The sequence below is a fragment of the Trachemys scripta genome, chromosome 9 (genome assembly GCF_013100865.1).
Source record: "Trachemys scripta elegans isolate TJP31775 chromosome 9, CAS_Tse_1.0, whole genome shotgun sequence".
NCBI lineage: Eukaryota > Metazoa > Chordata > Testudines > Emydidae > Trachemys > Trachemys scripta.
In genome coordinates this window covers 78,285,580-78,303,748 of record NC_048306.1, presented here as the reverse complement: position 1 = coordinate 78,303,748, position 18,169 = coordinate 78,285,580, and the positions used below count along the sequence as shown (strand labels likewise).

The 18,169-nt window shown below is 42.8% G+C and overlaps 2 long non-coding RNA genes across 3 annotated transcripts in view; one reads left to right on the top strand and one right to left on the bottom strand.

The window, feature by feature from the left end:
- Positions 1-17,424, bottom strand: part of LOC117883266 — a 79,996-nt gene extending 62,572 nt beyond the window's left edge. For both annotated transcript variants that reach the window (XR_004647222.1, XR_004647221.1), the window contains exons 1-2: positions 17,286-17,424; positions 16,298-16,355 (exon numbers count right to left, since the gene is read on the bottom strand). This is a non-coding gene — a long non-coding RNA (uncharacterized LOC117883266). The remainder of the gene's footprint in view (positions 1-16,297; positions 16,356-17,285) is intronic.
- The window catches only part of LOC117883267, a 203,445-nt gene that overhangs the window by 174,094 nt on the left and 11,182 nt on the right, over positions 1-18,169 (top strand). The window lies entirely within an intron of this gene.

The following is an 18,169-nucleotide window of genomic DNA, read 5'->3' as shown; positions in this document are numbered from 1 at the left end:
GGCACTACGTCAGCAGGAGATCTCGCCCGCCAACATATCTTCCACTTCTCCCAGAGGTGGAGTAATTATGCCAACGGGAGACACTCTTCTATTGGCATAGCGCTTCTTCACCAGATGCCCTGAAGCTATGTCAACATAGCACTGTAGTGTAGACTTGCCCAAAGGGACCAATAGCCTGGTATACTTAAAGCATGAGCAAGTTTCCAGTACATCTTTGCCAATACAGCTCAGTGCTAACCTACAATCTCACTGCTATTCTAGTCCAAGGCCTTTGTGGACTATAGTATGGCCGATATTCCAAAACCCAGATGTAAGCTGGTATGATTATGTATAGATCACTGCATTCATTTTTGCTTGTTATCCAAAAAAGATTTAGAGTCAGACCTCCAGAAGTGAAAGGTTAGTGCGCTATCATATGGCACCGTGCACTACAAGCAAATATAGAACATTATGAAAAAGGAAAAAAGAAAAACCACACACATACACAAAAAACACTCCACAATTTAGTGTGCAATACAACTTCTGTCTCCAGCAAGTGCCTGGAATGGATTTAGCAGGCATTAGAGATGGAAAGGACTCACCTATCTTCATTTGCCACCTATAAGTGGACATCGGAGTTCAGAAAGGGAAGAATAAGTTACCTTGTTTTGTTTTTTTCCTTTTGGAGTTTTAACTAGTAGGGTCATCTGCTCAGTTGATGATTGGCATGGGGGGGAAAAGGGGTAAGTGAGACAGGATCCATAGGCTATACACTCTACCAGAAAAGATGGCTAACATGTATCATAGAATGTTCATACTGCTTTAGAACTTTATCCCACACCAAGTGAGTCAAATGGGAATGTGTTTCAGAATATTTCTTACTTCACAAGACTAATCGCAGCATTGACAAAAATATTTTTGTTGAAGTGAACAGGAGATGATACTTTTCTACTAGTGTACAGTCATTGACTTCCTAATAGGCTATTTGGAAATAAACAAACACTCACCTTACACATGAGAAATGCGCTACTGATGGGAAATAGGTGTAAATTAAGGACACACAGTCCTGTTTTTACTGCTGTTTGTGTTAGATTGGCCAACTTTCCTCCCCGCCCAGGGAATTACCCAGGTTGCACAGTAACAGATAATTGCGGTGTATGTTACATCTCATGACACTGCATAGTGTAAATAAGTGTAACCTGGTACAAAGTGAAGTATGTTTCCATTTTTCAAACTAGTTGTCAAGCTTTTAATAAGCAACCCATCGATATTTGGAGATTGCAGTTATAAAAACTGCCATTCTTGGCCTTTCCTGAATTAAAGATGGTTAACCAGCAAATATCTAGGGTCAACCTTCATCAGAATGGCAGAATTCTCCCCCCCATGAAGTAGAAGTCAAAATTTCAGCTGAATGTACCACTGTTTCTTTTTCTAAAAATTTCCCCAGACAATAGCCTTTGACTTAGCTCTAAGCAAATCAGTCCATCATCCTTCCAGAATGCAGAGTGACTGGGGTTGTCAGTGTTAAGTAGGGAAGGAAAACAATAGATTTTCATTGGTCAGCTGGGAACCAGACACACTGTGGGTCAGAGTTTTAGAGGTATTTATGCACCTAAGGATGCAAATAGGCACCCTACAGGGATTTTCAAAAGTGCTGCTGTATTCAAAATGCATTGAATAGAGACACTTACTCCCCACTGGTTGGGGTTGCACTGAAAGATTTTGTGTGTGCCATGTTAGCTTTCCAGACTACTCCAGGTAAATATAACAATTATGAAAAAAAACCCAATTGCTTATTGGGTCTTTAGTCTCATCATTTTCCTTCTCACATTGAGGGCCCTGCAGCAAAATGGTTCATATGTCTGTAAGTCTTGTTTGCTAGAATATATAGGAGTGCATATTTGAAATGGTCCCAGCCTCACACTGGAAATTCTATCTGGCCACACACACTGTAGCCACCCTGCACTCCACACCACAGGATGCCTCATGGCATAAAACCATGATTTTCTTCAAACAGCTTCATGCTATAATATTGTACTGGTTATACTGACCTAGTCAATAGGATTTATCATAGATCAAACCTGATACATGTTTATTATCCTTCCACAAAATTATACTTCAGAAAATAATCTCCTGTGGGGAGGGGCAGCCAATTTATCCCCATTCTCTGCAGCAGCATGACTGGAAATACTCCAGCTCCCTATGCTGATGTTGTCACTTGACAGACACGAACTCCATTGCGTAGCTAACAGATAGGAAAGGGCAATTCGGAGTTGCACTGTGGGGCATCTCAGCCCAGGCACATTTAACAGCACAGTCAAATAGCAGCAGCAACAGGGAATGTTTCAAGTCTTATGGTTGCATAAAATGACAAACCTACAGGCCAGTTAGTGGAGTAGGAGTGGAATAAATGGTAGGGTCCCTTACAGTGGAAGGGGGAGAGGGGGGGGGGAAGAAGAGGCTAGAAGGCAGGCCTACCCCCAAAGACAGCAAAAGCTGGGAAGGAGAGAGAAAGCACATGCATGCATGCCAGGGCCGGGCTAGTTCAAGGAGGGGGGAACTTTTGAGTGGGGAATCTCCATCAAAATATAACACAAGGCCAAAGGAAGCTCACCGTGCTGGGGGGGGGGGGGGGGGGGGGGGGGGGATTACTCAGAAGTTGTGAAACATTTGCAGAAGTTAATTAACAGCCAAAACTTCCTGAACCTTAGGGAAGCACATGAAGGTTTGCTGAAAGCCTGTGTTTACTCACAGCAGCACAATGAAATAAAAGTATGGAGGCTCCCAGAAAGTTACCTTACCAGTAACTTTTGTCTTCTCTTTATTTGCGTTTACCCCTCTGAGAGGCTGTGTTTTGTTGCAGATTTGTATTGCTCTTTGTCCCTCTCATCTTGGTAATCTTTTGGGTTTCTATCATTATATTTGTCATTTGGGAGGAGGGGAGGATGTGTATAAACCTACTTTCACATTCAGCTGGGCATGTAAATATTCTTGGCTACAAAAACTTTACCACAGCTTGGATATTTTGTTGAGAGGGAAATGTATGTCTGACTGGTGAGGAGATTCAGTGGGAAGAAACAGGAATCAATGCTGAACGAAAGCTTAACAAGAAGAGGCAAAAAATGAAGGTCAGTTGGAATTATGCCTAGGGACATGAAAATAGAGATTAGGAAAGAAAACCATCAGATAAGTTTTAAAGCAATGTGTCTGGTGACTGACTGCACTGAGCTGAGAAAAATTAGAGAGGCAGAACCCATAGTTCAGGAGGATAATACCAGTAAAGCCGAGCCAGGTTATTTACAAGTAATACTAGATAAAGTGACCCATGAGCTTTTATAGAAGGGTGCAGACAGTGTTGGAAAGCAGCCATCAGGAATGGAAAGGTCATGCTTTAATTTATTTTGATCATGCATCATAAAAGGTACTGGGCCCATTCTTGAACTTTAAAATTAGGCCCTAGTGGGTCCCACTAGTTCTAATGCTAAGTGGTGTAGCCAAAGAAGAGGCCAGCATTCATAGTAAGATAGAACAAAGGTTATGATAGATTAAAAAATGATATCCAAAACAAGTATATTTTTGGATTAGGAATGGTAGAGAGAACCCAAGAAAGTAGCAGAGAGGTTCCTTTAGAGTAACCGAGTCTTTTGAGATGCGTTTGTCCACATGGATCCCAATGCAGGTGTGTGCATCCTCACATGAGGTTCTTTTTGCCAGTAGTGTCCATTGGGGCAGTGCATGTGTCCTGTATACCCTCTTAACCCCCTCCTGTTGGTGTAAGGGGCACAGCAGCTCCCAGTGACTGCTCATTGCCTTCAATAATACAGACATCCAGGTAAGCACTCTGCGTTAGTGGGAAGGAGGGCAGTCACTGGAACTGTGTGGACAAAAGCATCTTGAAGAAGAAGTCCAGTTACTTTAAGTAACCTCTTCAAGTATTTGTCCACCTGAACGTCACTCTAGGCTAGTGACCAGCAGTTGCCTTATAAGGAGGTGGGGGATAGAAGTCCAATCTAAACAACAAACATAGGGTACAGATGTGCCAAATTGGGCATTTCATCTAGAAGCTGTGATGGAGTAAGGATTGGTAAGTGAATGAACAGAAGTTCAAATCTCAGAAATAGGGGCACCCCTAAAACAAAGTACAGGTGTTGCCTGAGCCCTAATAGAGTAGGCCATAACTTGGGAGGGGAGAGTTAGCTGGTTCACTATATAAGAGACCTTAATACAATCCAAAACCCACTTCAAGAGCCTCTGGGAGGAAACACCCCATCCCTTGGATTTATTACCAACAACAAGCAGCTGATTTTGAAATGGCTTTGTTCTAGAAGGGCAAAAGGAGTAGCTTTAAGAGCATCAAAGATATGAAGCTTTGTCTCCACAGGAGAGTCACAGGGTTTGGGAAGGACATATACTAAGATAAATCTATGTAAATGAAAATCCTAAAACAATTTTCAGTACAAATTTAGCATGTGGCCTTAGGTAACTCTGTCTTTAGGAAATACATCACATAGGGGCCCACCATCAAAGCCTGTATTTCACTCTCTGCAAGAGGAAGTGATAGCCATTACATGCCATTTTTATAGAGTTTACATAATGAACATGAGTTTCAAAAGGAGGGTCCATTAAGGAAAGCAGCACCACATTCAAATCACAGAGGAAAAGGCTTTTTAACTAGTGGAACTATATGAGCCAGCCATTTTAGCAGTTTGGCTACAATGAGGTGTGGGGGAAAAACATGAATGATCCTCAACCTGTGAATAATACACACAGAGATAAGAGGCAAATGAACTCCAAGTGAGAATCCTGAGCATCTGAGAACATAACTAGGACCAAGATAACTGAGATAAAAGACTCCCAGGGTAGAATGTGCCTCTGAATGGACCACAGTAAAATGGGCTTCTATTTAGGTTTATATGGCAATCCAGTTACCATGGGGCAGGGGGAGGCACTTGGTCATTAACCCAGGGCTGCCTTCTACCTACAGGCAGACTCCTTGTCAGGCTGCAGCAGCTCTCACCCCAGCCTTGGAGCAGAGGTGGTCCAGCTCGGGGGGGCACGGGGGAGAGAAGGTGGAGACAACCCAGTGAGTGACAGGGGGAGGGTAGAGCAGCGAGTTATGGGGGCAAGGCCTTGGCAGGAAAGAGGTGGAAAAGGGGCAGGGCCTCAGGGGTCCAGTTGCCAGCAATAGAAAGGTGGCAACCCTAGTTCTTGCTGCAGGTATCTGAAAGGAAATGTCTAATGCAGGGGTCGGCAACCTTTCAGAAGTGGTGTGCCGAGTCATCATTTATTCACTCTAATTTAAGGTTTCATGTGCCAGTAATACATTTTAACATTTTTTAGACGGTCTCTTTCTAAAAGTCTATAATATAACTAAACTATTGTTGTATGTAAAGTAAATAAGGTTTTTAAAATGTTTAAGAAGCTTCATTTAAAATTAAATTAAAATGCAGAGCCCCATGGACTGGTGGCCAGGACCCGGGCAGTGTGAGTGCCACTGAAAATCAGCTTGCGTGCTGCCTTTGGCGCACGTGCCATAGGTTGCCTACCCCTGGTCTAATGAAATACATAGCTCCCACCTTGCAGAGAATGTTAACTTAACATGACAAAAATCTGTCAGAAGGGCTTAACCAGTTTTTTTCCATCCCATAATTGTCTTATTGCTCTTAAAGGGAACCATGCATTTGTTTAAGTGCAGTATAAGTTTCCAATAGATACCACAACTTGTTTGCCAAAGTGCTTGGACTTTTCTCCCTTTCTTTCTACCCATCACAGGAATTTATGAATGAAATACTCACGCTGAAATTTCAAGCTGGCTATTTTGACATGCTGATGATATTGTATGATTAAGGGACGCTTTGCTCCACCCTGCTGGTGTGTTGACTATAGTGAATTTTTGGCTGTGGCTTAATAGTGTAATATACAGTTCATTAAAATTACCATAGTATTTCTTCACATTTGGGTCTCCATTTATTGGCTATTTTCCTGTGATGTGTTAATTCATCTGGATAATTTAGCCTTTAGTGATTAAAAAAAAAACAAAAAACCCCCACACACACCACACTAATCCAGTGATTTACAGTTGTGCTTTGGGTATACTTCTCATTTCTGCATTGGCTGAACATTTATGCTATTATGGAAATTCACTGATTCTTATTAGTCTACAAAAAAGGGGGGGGAGGGAGATTGGCTCTCTCTCTATGGAACCAATAGGAAATGTTCCTACTGGGCTGTTTGGGCAGCTCCCCTACAGGGACCTTTCCCTGCTGCCATTGAAGTTGGGGGAGTTATCCAGCTGCTAGCCACTTCAAATTTTTGCAGTGCACTGCTAACAAAGCAAAAGGGAAAGATTCTCAGCCAACATAAACTGGCATAGCTTCAGTGGAAATATGATGCAGTGAGAATCTGGGCTTAGATTTTATCTTAAATTAGATTATGGGTACACACAAACAAATTACAATCTGAATGCACGCATTTAGGTTAGATGTGTGGAGGGAAGGCAGCAGGGAGCAGCTTTATAGACATGATGTGCCTGATCTTCAATGGTAATCAGCACTTGCTGCCTCACCCACTTCAGATGACCTTGTGGGTGTGCAGCACATCTGAAAAAAATCAGGCCTATATGTCCCAGGAGACCCTCTGTACAGTAACATTAAATCAGTGCAAACTTTTTTTTTTTTTTTTTTTTTTTTTTTTTAAAGTCTACTGGTACTAGCTCCTGTTCTTTAACATGCTTATGATTGATTTCTTGCCATACGTTTCCTGAAATTGACAATACCACTGCCGTGGAAGGCTCCCCAGCTATATACAGTGCCCTCTTATGCCAAAGATTGAAAAAGAGAACAATTACTGTCCGGACTGCTCATCTCTTACTATCCCCTTCCCCCCCCCCCCCCCCCGCCAGGCTACGTGCTGCAAGATTCCACATTGCAGCTTCATAAGACAGTGGCACAGTTATACAGCACCAAAGGATGCCACTGTGGTGTGACCTTTCCTTTCCATGCAACCCACCCAACCTGATTCATGCCGATTTCTTGCAATTTTATTCTACTGCAACTCCCCAGTGTAAAAGGAAAGTATTTGCCACCTCAGCCTCTTGTGAAATAAACACCAAAATATAGAGCTGTTACCACCTATTGTGTAAATCATTCAGATTTTTTTTAATATTTCAAATACCTCATCACCTGAAGGATTGAAACAAAGATATGCACAGGTACAATAAGTAACTATGCAGGTCAAGAAACTGGTGTCTGACAGAACTGTTGGGATCCATTGAGTATTTACAGAGCATGGCCCAACTGGATAGTTATAGTTACATTTGGAGCAGAAACTCCCACTGCTGCTGTCCAAACCAGTGTCTCGTGTCGATCCATTGTAGCTGGGTTTGAGCGTGACAACCCTATCTTGAGTTGAGCTTATGAATGAGAAGTTGCAAGGATGTGGGGTTGTGTATGATTGGAACTTTAGGCAGCGAGGTTGTTACTGAAGAGATTTTTAGGAAGAGGAGCCTGGGTGTGGATAGGAGGTGAAAGGTGGGACCATGGAAAAGAGAAGGAGTTAGTCAAGAGGGGACAATTATTAGGGTTTAGGCCAAAGAGAAGGAAGAGATTCAAAGAGTGAGGAAAGGACAGAATATAGCAGAAGAAAGGAGAATTGGAAGGAGAGAGGGAAAACAACAAACATTGAGGGTGGAATTCACAAGGGGGACTGTAGTGCCTAACTGCTCAGCACCATGGTGGAATTCACAAGCCTGAGTTAGGCACCCTGTCTCCCTACACAGTGCATGGGGAGACTTAGGTGCCAAGGAATGGGATTTACAAGTGCCAGTGATTTGACCCAAGAGCTGCCTAAGCTAGCTAACAAGAAATGGTGAAGAGAGAAGCATGGCCTAAGCCCCTTTGAAGTTATGGAATTTGCACCAAGTCTGAGTTTGTACCCCGGCTCCTTGGGGGGGGGGGGGGAAGGGGGAAGAATACATGGACTGTACCTCTTTGTGCTTTTGTATATATGTTTAGTTTGTGCTCATTTAATCCTTGTTCTTTCCACTGTGTATCAGGGCGAGTGCCAATTAGTACCATTTGTAATGGTAGCTTGTGTGATGGGGACAGATGTCCACTGGGAAATAGACTGAAACATGCAGCTGACACAAGCCACTGAACAGCTGTCGGATGGTACGGGCTTTGGCTCCCGTTTTCCTGAGCTGGATATGAGTGACCTAGAAGTGAAAGACTCCATATCCAATTACTAATCCCCTGAGGTGCTATGTGCCCCCTATCAAGTGTTTTAGCTGCTTCAGTGCTTTCCTGCACTCCCGAACGGGCTGCTGCATTCTTGTGGTGTTCCACTGCAGTCACAATGAAACAGAATAATATACCTGACAGATTCAATAGCCCTGGAGAATCAGGGCTTGTAAGTGTAAGTTTAAACAGGAATTTATTTCAAGGAAGGTCTATGGCCTCTGCTGTGCAGTTGATCAGACTAGAGGATCACGGTGGCCCCTTCTGGCCTTAAAAAAAGAAGTGCCAGAGGACCCCCAGACAGGAAATACTTTGAGAATTAAGGGTATTTTTCTAATTAAAAATAAAATTATTTTGGCAATACATTATTGCCAATGTTTTCATATTTATGGCAGATGGTTACATAGAATGGACTGAAGAGTATGGAACTGTAATGACCAAAGTACTGCAATGACACTTGAGAAGCATACTACTTAATGTTATATTTGCAGTAGTACTAACCAGCAAAAACTGTGAGTCAGATGCCCCAAAAAATCATGGACAGTGTTGCCCACTCGCAAAAGTTTATTGGGCAAGCGGATGTTGGCCCCTGCTGCAGGAGCTGTCATCCCCACATCTCCCCTCCCCTCCCCCAAACCTCCAGTCAATCCCATCCTCCAAACCCAATATTAGTTCTGCCTCTTCTCCTGGCCTACATCTGCCCAGATGGAATGAGTTACTGTGGGTGTGAGCTAGATGGTGCTAAAGTTATAGCAGCATGACAGTTTTTAGCACCATCCTTTTTGCTGTCTAAAAACAGAGCAGGTTAAAACATGGAATTTCTGTTCCAGGGGATATTTGGACATTTAGAAGTTTGCTGTCATTCCAATTCAGATTGAAAAAAAAAAAAAAAATATGTTCAGAGTTTCTCATGAAATGCAAGTGCTGAAAAAAATTGCATACTACAGCTTGGAAATCTTATTTTCTAGATCGAGTGTAAAGTAGTAGCGGCTCTTTAGTTTTTTATAAAAAAACTAAACCATGTTTTGACTATTATGGTAATATAAAAACATGACTGGACATCTCCGATAATGGCTAGTATCAGCTCACTCTGCACCAGAGTCTGGGCACAGAATTGCCAGGTGGACATCCCAAGGCAAAAAACAGAATCCTTACACAGAATGCTCGCTCCGGGGGTTAGAACCCTCGTCTCTAGCCCAGCGCCCTTTCTCCTTCTCGAGAGAGTGGATTTTGCTGCCAAGCCAAAAGTTCACTATCCATTCAGTCAGGGTGGCCCGCTCACTCCAGAGCATAGTCTGTACAATTCCTATTCCCTTTCATGAGCACAGTAATAATACTCTTATCTAGAAGATAAACAAAATTTCAAACTAAGCAACAAAACTCAGTTGGTGGAATTGTGGATAAGCAACATTATAATTCATGGAAAGAGAATTGGCCAGACCTGGTTTTTCTTCTTCTCCCCTTTAGAGGGAGCAGAGAGCTCCATTCCTCTAAATCTTCTGACTCCGGTGCTTACATTAACATACTGTTATTTATAGTCTGTCCCAAATAAGAGGGGTTATGATAAAAAGTATGTACATCTTCTGCTGCATTGTATGGTAATCTGCTATGTGTATACTGCCTTTTAGCCATCTGGGTCTGAACTATAATCTTGCTACTGACAAGATGAGAACCCAGATGCCAGGAAGAAAGATTTGCCAATACATGCAAGAGTAGTGAATTGCTATTATGAGGTGGGCTACATAAAAGTAGGACAAATATCAGACTTGTACCATTACTCTTAAGAAAAGGTGGGGCATCACTATCTGCTAAATTTCCAATTAACTTGAGATTTCTAAGTCAGTGTCATAAATAAGCATTATTGAATAATACATGTTGACTCAAGATGAGCAGACAGGGTAGCTGTCACACTTGGATTGAAATAACTTATAATTGTTTTGGAATCTTAAACTTCAATGGTACTATCTGCCTCTTTGGTGCCATATATTCATTCAACCTGATTCAACTCTGACCGAAGTAAATGGAAAGGTCTCAGAGTTGCATGGGAGTTGGAACTTATTCATTTTTTTTTTTAAGTATTTGCTAAACCCAGGAGGTCAGGTGAGGTAGATGAGTTATTAGACAGTAATCAAGTTCTGCAACACATGGAGGATACAGCATGAACATGTATTGGAGCATATTTACCATCTACTTCTGCAATTCCAAGAAATTGCAGAGATTATGTACCCAAACAGACCACTCAGTCTCCATCAAGATTTAAACTAACAACTTTTTCTTCTGTTGTTGAAAGATGGACAGGACTTGTTAACAAAGCGTGCAATCCATGTTTGATTTCCCTTCCATCCTATGATTGGCAGTGTATTAAATCAGTGACAAGTTTTCAGTGGCCTAAAACCAGTACTGAACAGCTGGCAACAGTACAGCATGCTAACATTTTAATTGCTTATACTCTGGTGTCCAAAATTACAGAGAGTACCCTTGATACTATTGTTTTAAATGGCAAACAGTCGCAAACAAACCCCCAGCCGCCCCCCCCCCCAACACACACACACAAATGACTGACTGGCCCATATTACAACAGTCTGTAGAACAGCCAACTGAAAAAGAGATATGCCTACACTCACAAGTAGCCAGCTCCATCATCGGGGGGGGGGGGGGGGGGAGAAGAAGAGGAAAGAAGAGAGGCTGTTCACGACTTTTACAAGCCTGTGATACATTTTGTATAATTATGCCTTTTGAGATATCATTTGAAAAGTTATCATCTGCTGAATATCATTATCCTGTTGAAATATTTGTGAAGTTATGAGATTCTACTCTATGATCATTATTACAATATGCTGTAATTCTGGGTAACACACACAAACAAGTTTTTCAGAGACAAAGTGTTAAGGGCTATCACTTGCTTAAGCAGCCATTCTCTGGCGGGGGACGGTGTGAATAAGAAATTTACATTTAATCACAGAGACAGTTCAAGTCTCATATGCACAAGAGACTGCTTGTCACCTGCACCCCAGGTGGGTGTAACCCTCAAAGAGGGAGAGTGGTATAAGAATGAGAGACCGTGACTCACACCCTCTACTCACAGCAACTACAATGCTTAAAGAAAAAGGTGTCCAATGTGCCCCCCCATAGAACACCACGTGCACAAACAGGGAAGTGGTTCCCCTAAGTCTGGGTTAAGGCACAACCACAGAGCAGTATGGGTAAATTTGCACTGACACTACCTAGGCTGTGTATTGTCTGTGGAGAACAAGAGGAGTCCAGTTTATTCATTCACACAGCCATTTATGGAGAATCAGCAGATTAGGGTATTAATCCCAGTTATGCCAGAACTGTCAGATCACAGTAATCACCCAGGAAGGAAAAAAGTGAATACATAGAGCCAAATTCTCTTCTTAGTAACTCTGGTATAAATCCAGCGTGGCTCCACTAACCACTGGAGAGTTATTTTGAATTAATGTTGGTGCAAAGGAGAGCAGAATTTGGCTGCTAAAGCCAGATTCTCAGCTACTGAGAACCAGGGTAGTTCCGCAGAGGTCACTGGAGTGACACTGATTTACATTAGCTGAAGATCTCTGCCCATTATGTTTGGATTCTTATTATTTTAAATGAGGAAGAAGATACTTGTTTTTGAAACAAAGATGAATCCCTCCTCCAAATAGGTCTTTGGGGGAGGGGCATGGATCAGTGTTCATGTTACACACCCCATCAGCACCCGGCCCAAATTGGTTAGTGATACATACCTGGAATGTGTGGGACTCCCAGTTCAAGTCCCCTCTGCCCCTGAATGGAAGAAGGAATTTGGCCGGGGATCTGCCACCTCCAAGGTGAACGACCTACTTACTGAGCTATGGGATATGCTGATATGGAGGGGGGGGGACTCTCTTTGGTTCTCCTGTTGAAGTTGTTCCACTGTGGATAATAAAAGATTGGTGCAGGGGGACTGAATTCTTGGTCTCCCACATCCCAGGTGAATGCTCTAACCACTAGGGTACAAAGTCACCCATGCTTGTTCTCTCCCTCTGGCCCTGTGATTCTTTTGTTATTTATCAACAGTGCAACAGGAGAGATTGAAGGAGCTCCACATCAGAAGATCCCAGAGCCCAGTGGTTAGAGCACTCAGTTGGGAGGTGGAAGTCCCCTCTCTCCTAGACTTGAGCTGGGAGTCTGCTGCAACCCAGCTGAGTATCCTAACCACTGGGCTAAAAGTTGTGAAGGAGTGATCCTCCCACCTGGCCTTTTTGGGTAGGCCCACCTATAGGGGCCCAAAACAGTAGGTGAGGTCTGAGCATGCTTACTCGATAGGTGTTCCTCCCATAACTCTACTGCCAATACCAATCTTCCTCCTGTTTGTGCATTGCACTGGGGCTTAGGTGTCCAGACTCCTACCGTGGGGCTACAGTGCACATGATCAGCGGTCAAAACATAAGTGCTTAAGAAACTTTTACTGCAAAAGTTTAAGCAGTGAGCAATTGTTTGTGCCTACAGGTTTCAAGAGCAGCTTAGCAGGGGTTTTGTGAATCCCAGTGGGGCCTTGAATCTAGCCCTTAATTTGTATTACAATTCTTATTTTCAAATGATACATTGCTTGCACTCTTAATCCCCTTCCCGCCCCCACAATCATCTTATCCTTGGTGGTGCCACCAGCTAAGAGGCTTGTACAACATTTTTATCACTGAAGAGCTGCCTATTGTCACAATAACAGCTATGAAAATAGTCTTGTAGCATACTGTAGGATTATCAACAATGCCATAAAGAGTGAAGTAAATCTCTAAGTAGTTGAAAGACAAGGCCAAGCAGAACTCTTAAGCACAGATTCCTGACCCAAATTCATTCACATTTACACCAATATACAATCTGGTCCAAGACAGCCAAACAAATATTTTAGTATAAACATCGTTAAACTCCTCCTTTCTAACAGGGACCGCTGCTTTTCTGATTTTGACACTGTTCCTTAACTCACATCCATGACCTGTGATCTTTGTTTAGAGCATCAGCATAAAACTCTGTCATTAAAACCTTAGGAGGCTCAAAGTTCTCTCTTCATTACATTCTGGGTACAAGTTCAGTATGCGTGTTATAGAGATGAGGCAAAATAAAATAATAAAAATAAGAGTATTTATGTTGATACCCTCTCAGATAGCAAGGAAACACCATCAGCATTTAAGAGGAGTTTATAATACAATCACATGATGTTTCACTGTTTAAAACAAAAGGCACAATCTAGCAAGGTAGCATGCATTCCAGAAGTCCCTCAGCAAGCAGGTTTTCCCAAATACCCTTGCTACTTGGTGATGCTCTAAGAACTGCTTACACTGTCCATCTGTTTAGTATGGCACTGGGCTTGGACAGATTCCCAGAGCTCACCAAATTCCAACACTGACATCTACTGGAACTCTATGCTGGTCAGAGCTACTTTAGCAATGGAGACAAAACAGTAGATTTTTTTTTAAAAAGCATATTGCAGCTTTATGAACTTCACAAGTCCTTAAAAATATTTAACAAACCACTTATCATTTATAAGTAAATGTATTTTTTGATTATTACAAAATTAAAAAGTAGTGTCTGATTAAAAACAAACAATCCCATCATGATTGTGCTCAAGTGATTTCCCTGTATGTACAGCATTCTCTCATGCCCATAAGCCATCTTAAAGATTGGAAAAATCAGAGCTCCATTTATAAGTCTGCAGAACAAAGGATAAGATTGTGATTACTTGTTTGCTGCCTATGGCAAGTAATTTTCCATTTCAACACCTGTCGTTCTCTGTAGTACTGTCCCCGTCAGTGTTCATATTGGAGATAATGAACATCTCAAACTGGAAAGGAAAGCTGTGCTTAGCAGAAAGCAGTTTTGCAGTAATCCATATTTGTACAGTTCTATTTTACAAGAGGGATTTCAGTTCATTTCTTAAAGCCTCAGAACAGCAAAGAGGAATCTGTTGGTTTATTTATTCTTTAATGTTCATTCTAACTATCAAAAATTTGGACTTGATTCATGCTTAGTCTGGATGGTTTTTTTAAACATTTGATGTTCAGTTACAAGTTGTATGCCCCACCCCACCCTCCAAAAGAGATTGATTTTAGCTATTCCTACAAATTAGACCTTTATTAGTCAATCACCTTGGTCGTGTTTTGCAATAGCAGTCCTGGAATCCCCAGGTTTGCTAAAATTGGAGAGCATGTCAGGCCTGCTGCATCAGTATGTCCCTTCCTCAATAAAGGTCACAGGTGTAGGGGGATAAGTATGGAGGCATTTCAGTATAAATGGAATCAGGATTTAGGAATCTCCCTGCCAATCTTAACCACACAGCACCGGGAAAGCAGTGGGCATAATATTATTATGACAGAAGTCACCAGGTGGCAATGTTCCACAGAGTTTTACAAATTCTTTTTCTTATATTCAGTCTCCGAAGACATGCTATATTATTGTTAGTTTTCTTTTACAATTTCTTTTTGGGGGTTTGTTGCAAACAGGAGAAGGGTTTGTGATGTAACCTCTCATACTAGAGTCAGTACCTAGAGCAGAGTGGGAAAACCAGGTACTGTTTTTTTGCTAGAATTCCTAGAAGGAGAAATTTCCTAGGTGTTTGACCACTGCTGTTTCAGGCATCTACTGCTCTCACCGTAAATAAAGCAAATTACACTAGAAAAATTCCCTGATGCCAAGACACAAATTTCTTCTTTGAGAAACTGACCTGCCAGGCAATGAAATTGGCTACCACTCGGCAGAAGCCTCTGCCTGATTCACCAGAAAATTCTCTCTAGTCTGTATGTCCAAAGTTGAGATGTTTAAGCGTTGTGGTCATGGAGGATTCCCTACATCAGTCCATGTATATTATGAACTCATACTAATACAACCAAACAACTGGCACACAAGATGGGTACATACCCTTCCCTTCCTTCCAACCCCTAAACAACTTTTTCCTATCCTGTGTCCCTCAGTGTAACTGTAGAAGGAATTCTAATTCCCAGGTTTACTTCTGGGCCCTCTCTATACATTTTAAATAGTGTTACAGCTGTGATGGAGCTGTCCAAAAATCAGGACCCTTTGGGAAGACAGAGGTACTCTTCAGAATTAAAGTTTGGCTGGAACAAAAGGTAAGTCCTGATTAGTTTATCTCTAGGGCTGCCAACCTGAATCTCACAGGAACCCTCATTCTTTCAAGCCACCAAATCATCTGACACTACCCCACTGGAAATGCACCTCCTGGGTTACAGCACTGGTGCAGTTGACTGAGTGACATGGCAGCTCGACAGAGCAGCATATAAGAGAGAGGAAACACTCTATAAGGGTACATCTACACTACAGCGGGGAGTCGATTTAAGATACGCAAATTCAGCTACGTGAATAGCGTAGCTGAATTCGACGTATTGCAGCCGACTTACCCCGTTGTGAGGACGGCGGCAAAATCGACTTCTGCGGCTTTTTGTCGGCGGCGCTTACTACCACCTCCGCTGGTGGAGTAAGAGCGCCGATTCGGGGATCGATTGTCGCGTCCCAACGGGACGTGATAAATCGATCCCCGAGAGGTCGATTTCTACCCGCCGATTCAGGCGGGTAGTATAGACCAGACCTAAATGGGATATCTGTCAAACAACTATGGAAGGGCAATGCACATGGGCCTGGAGTGTGTGCGCTACAGGCAGTTAGTGTCAGAATTGCTGTATGGCAACAATTTCTTCGCTTCACTTAGCACTTCTATCTGACATGTTGTATTCAGAGTATCACCATCCCCTTGTGCGCTACACCTTGGTTATCTTCCCTCTTTGGTTTAGAGCAGTGGACAAATGTAAAATATTAATGACTAGACTTCAGAGGGGAGGGATAGCTCAGTGGTTTGAGCATTAGCTTGCGAAACCCAGGGTTGTGAGCTCAATCCTTGAGGGGGCCATTTAGGGAACTGGGGTTAAACAAAACACTGTCTGTGGATTGGTCCTGCTTTGAGCAGGGAGTTGGACTAGATGATCTCCTGAGGTCCTTTCCAACCCTGACATTCTATGATTCTAATGAGGCCCCTGGTCCATGACTGGGGCTCCAAGGTTCTCTTGCCATTCAAATAAATAATAATATATTGCACTTACCTTTATCTTCTGAGCACTTCTTTTCCTCACATCCAATAATTCAGTCAATCAATGCTAGCTATAAAAATAGGGACAGCGTTATGGTGTATATGAAATTTACTGCTACTGAGAGCAGATTTTGTCCCTTAATGTTTGCATAATGCTGTGAACATGCATTGGTTTGTAATGTGCTATATAAGTGCTCATTGTTATAAAAGTAGGAAGCATAATTTTGCTATATACATTTGATTCCAGTAAAAGAGCACAATCTACAGAAGCCCTATAGACCCAATTCTGGTCTCATTTAGGTTAGTGTAACCTCTACTGAACATACAGGCATTACAGTTGTGTAAAAACAGTCATAAATCAGCATCAGGCCCTGACGGGTAACTATATTTGCCTCAGTACAAGACTGGCATAGCAGAGCTAAGAACCAGGCCCTCTGCTTCTACAGTTACTAAATAATTACATTCTGCCCAACCACACTAATTGCAAATACTCTCAGCAAAACCCAGGGTTGCAGCACTACCTCAGTTTCCCCACAACTATCACTGGCTTACTCCAGATGCTGTCCAGCGAAGCCATTTTAAAGTGTTCAACCCCTTCCAAGGGGACAGAGTCCTTTAGTCCCCACTCCAATACATCAGAACAAGAGTCTCCTGCTCCGCTGGGCTCAGCCTTCAACCCCCTACTTTACACAGGCTCCCACTGGCAATGGCCTGTCTCATTGTCCAGCTGCCACCTCCCCACATTCCTCCCCAGCCAGGGGAGTCTGCCCCATCTGGGCTCCTCTTCCAACTCAGGCTCTAAAGTAACCCTCTGTCGGTGCTTCACCCCAACTTAGCTGTACAGTCTTTTCCCCACTCTGCTTACAGAGCAGTGCCTTCCTCTGGAGGCCAGCCCCCGTTGTTAATCTTTAGGACTTCTTCTCTTCTCTGACTGCCTTCTCTCCTCAGGGTTTGCTACAGAAAAGTCCCTACAGCACTTTTCCTCAGCCAGCGTAACTTACCTGCCTTCTCTCCCCCTCCACCGGTAGCTTTGCCCAGGGACTTCCATTTCTGATGCCTTTTCCTCCTTTTAAGTCCCAAACCCTACACAGACATAGCAGGGAAGGGCTAATTCAGCAGGCTGACCGGCCCCAAGCCACCTGGGTCTTAAATGGGCTGGCCACCCTGTTAGAGTTACAGGTATAAGTAGTTTGTATTTGAACCGGTTAAACATTCACTGACTGGCCCTCTTGGAGCACTCATTGGAAATCAGCATTGTCAACTGGTGGGCTGACTAGGCAGGGGCAAAACCAATCACAGAGCATCAAGTCTTTTCCTCCAGGGATCGAGAGAATAAAATCAGTTAACACGAATAGAACGTAAACAGAAAACTCCCCCAGCCTGGGACTCAAGCCAGTCCTATAAACCCAGGTGCGAGCCCATACTCTTCTTGCCTTAACTACTGTGATAGCTTTTGCCCTGAACACCTGTATAATGAGAGCAGGGAAGCTCAGCTGAAGGTAACCTGTTGCTCACTAATGACCAAGTAGTACCCATGTGCGGCCTCATATCATGATGGATAATTAGATGAATGTAAGCTCCCAATATGATGCTGTGGCCAAAAGGACTAATGCAATCCATAGATGTTTAAACTGGGGAATTTCAGTAAAAGTAGAGAGGTTATACTACCTCCGTATTTGGCACTGGTGCAACTACTTCTGGAATGTGTCTAGGTCTAGTGTCCACAATTCAAGGCTGTTGATTGATTGGAGTGTGTTCAGAGAAGAGCTATGAGAACAATAAAGGGATTGGAAAACATGCCTTATAGTGATCAATTTAGCTTATTAAAAAGCAGCTTAAAGGGTGTTTACTTGACCACACTTCGTAAGTACCTATATGGGAACCA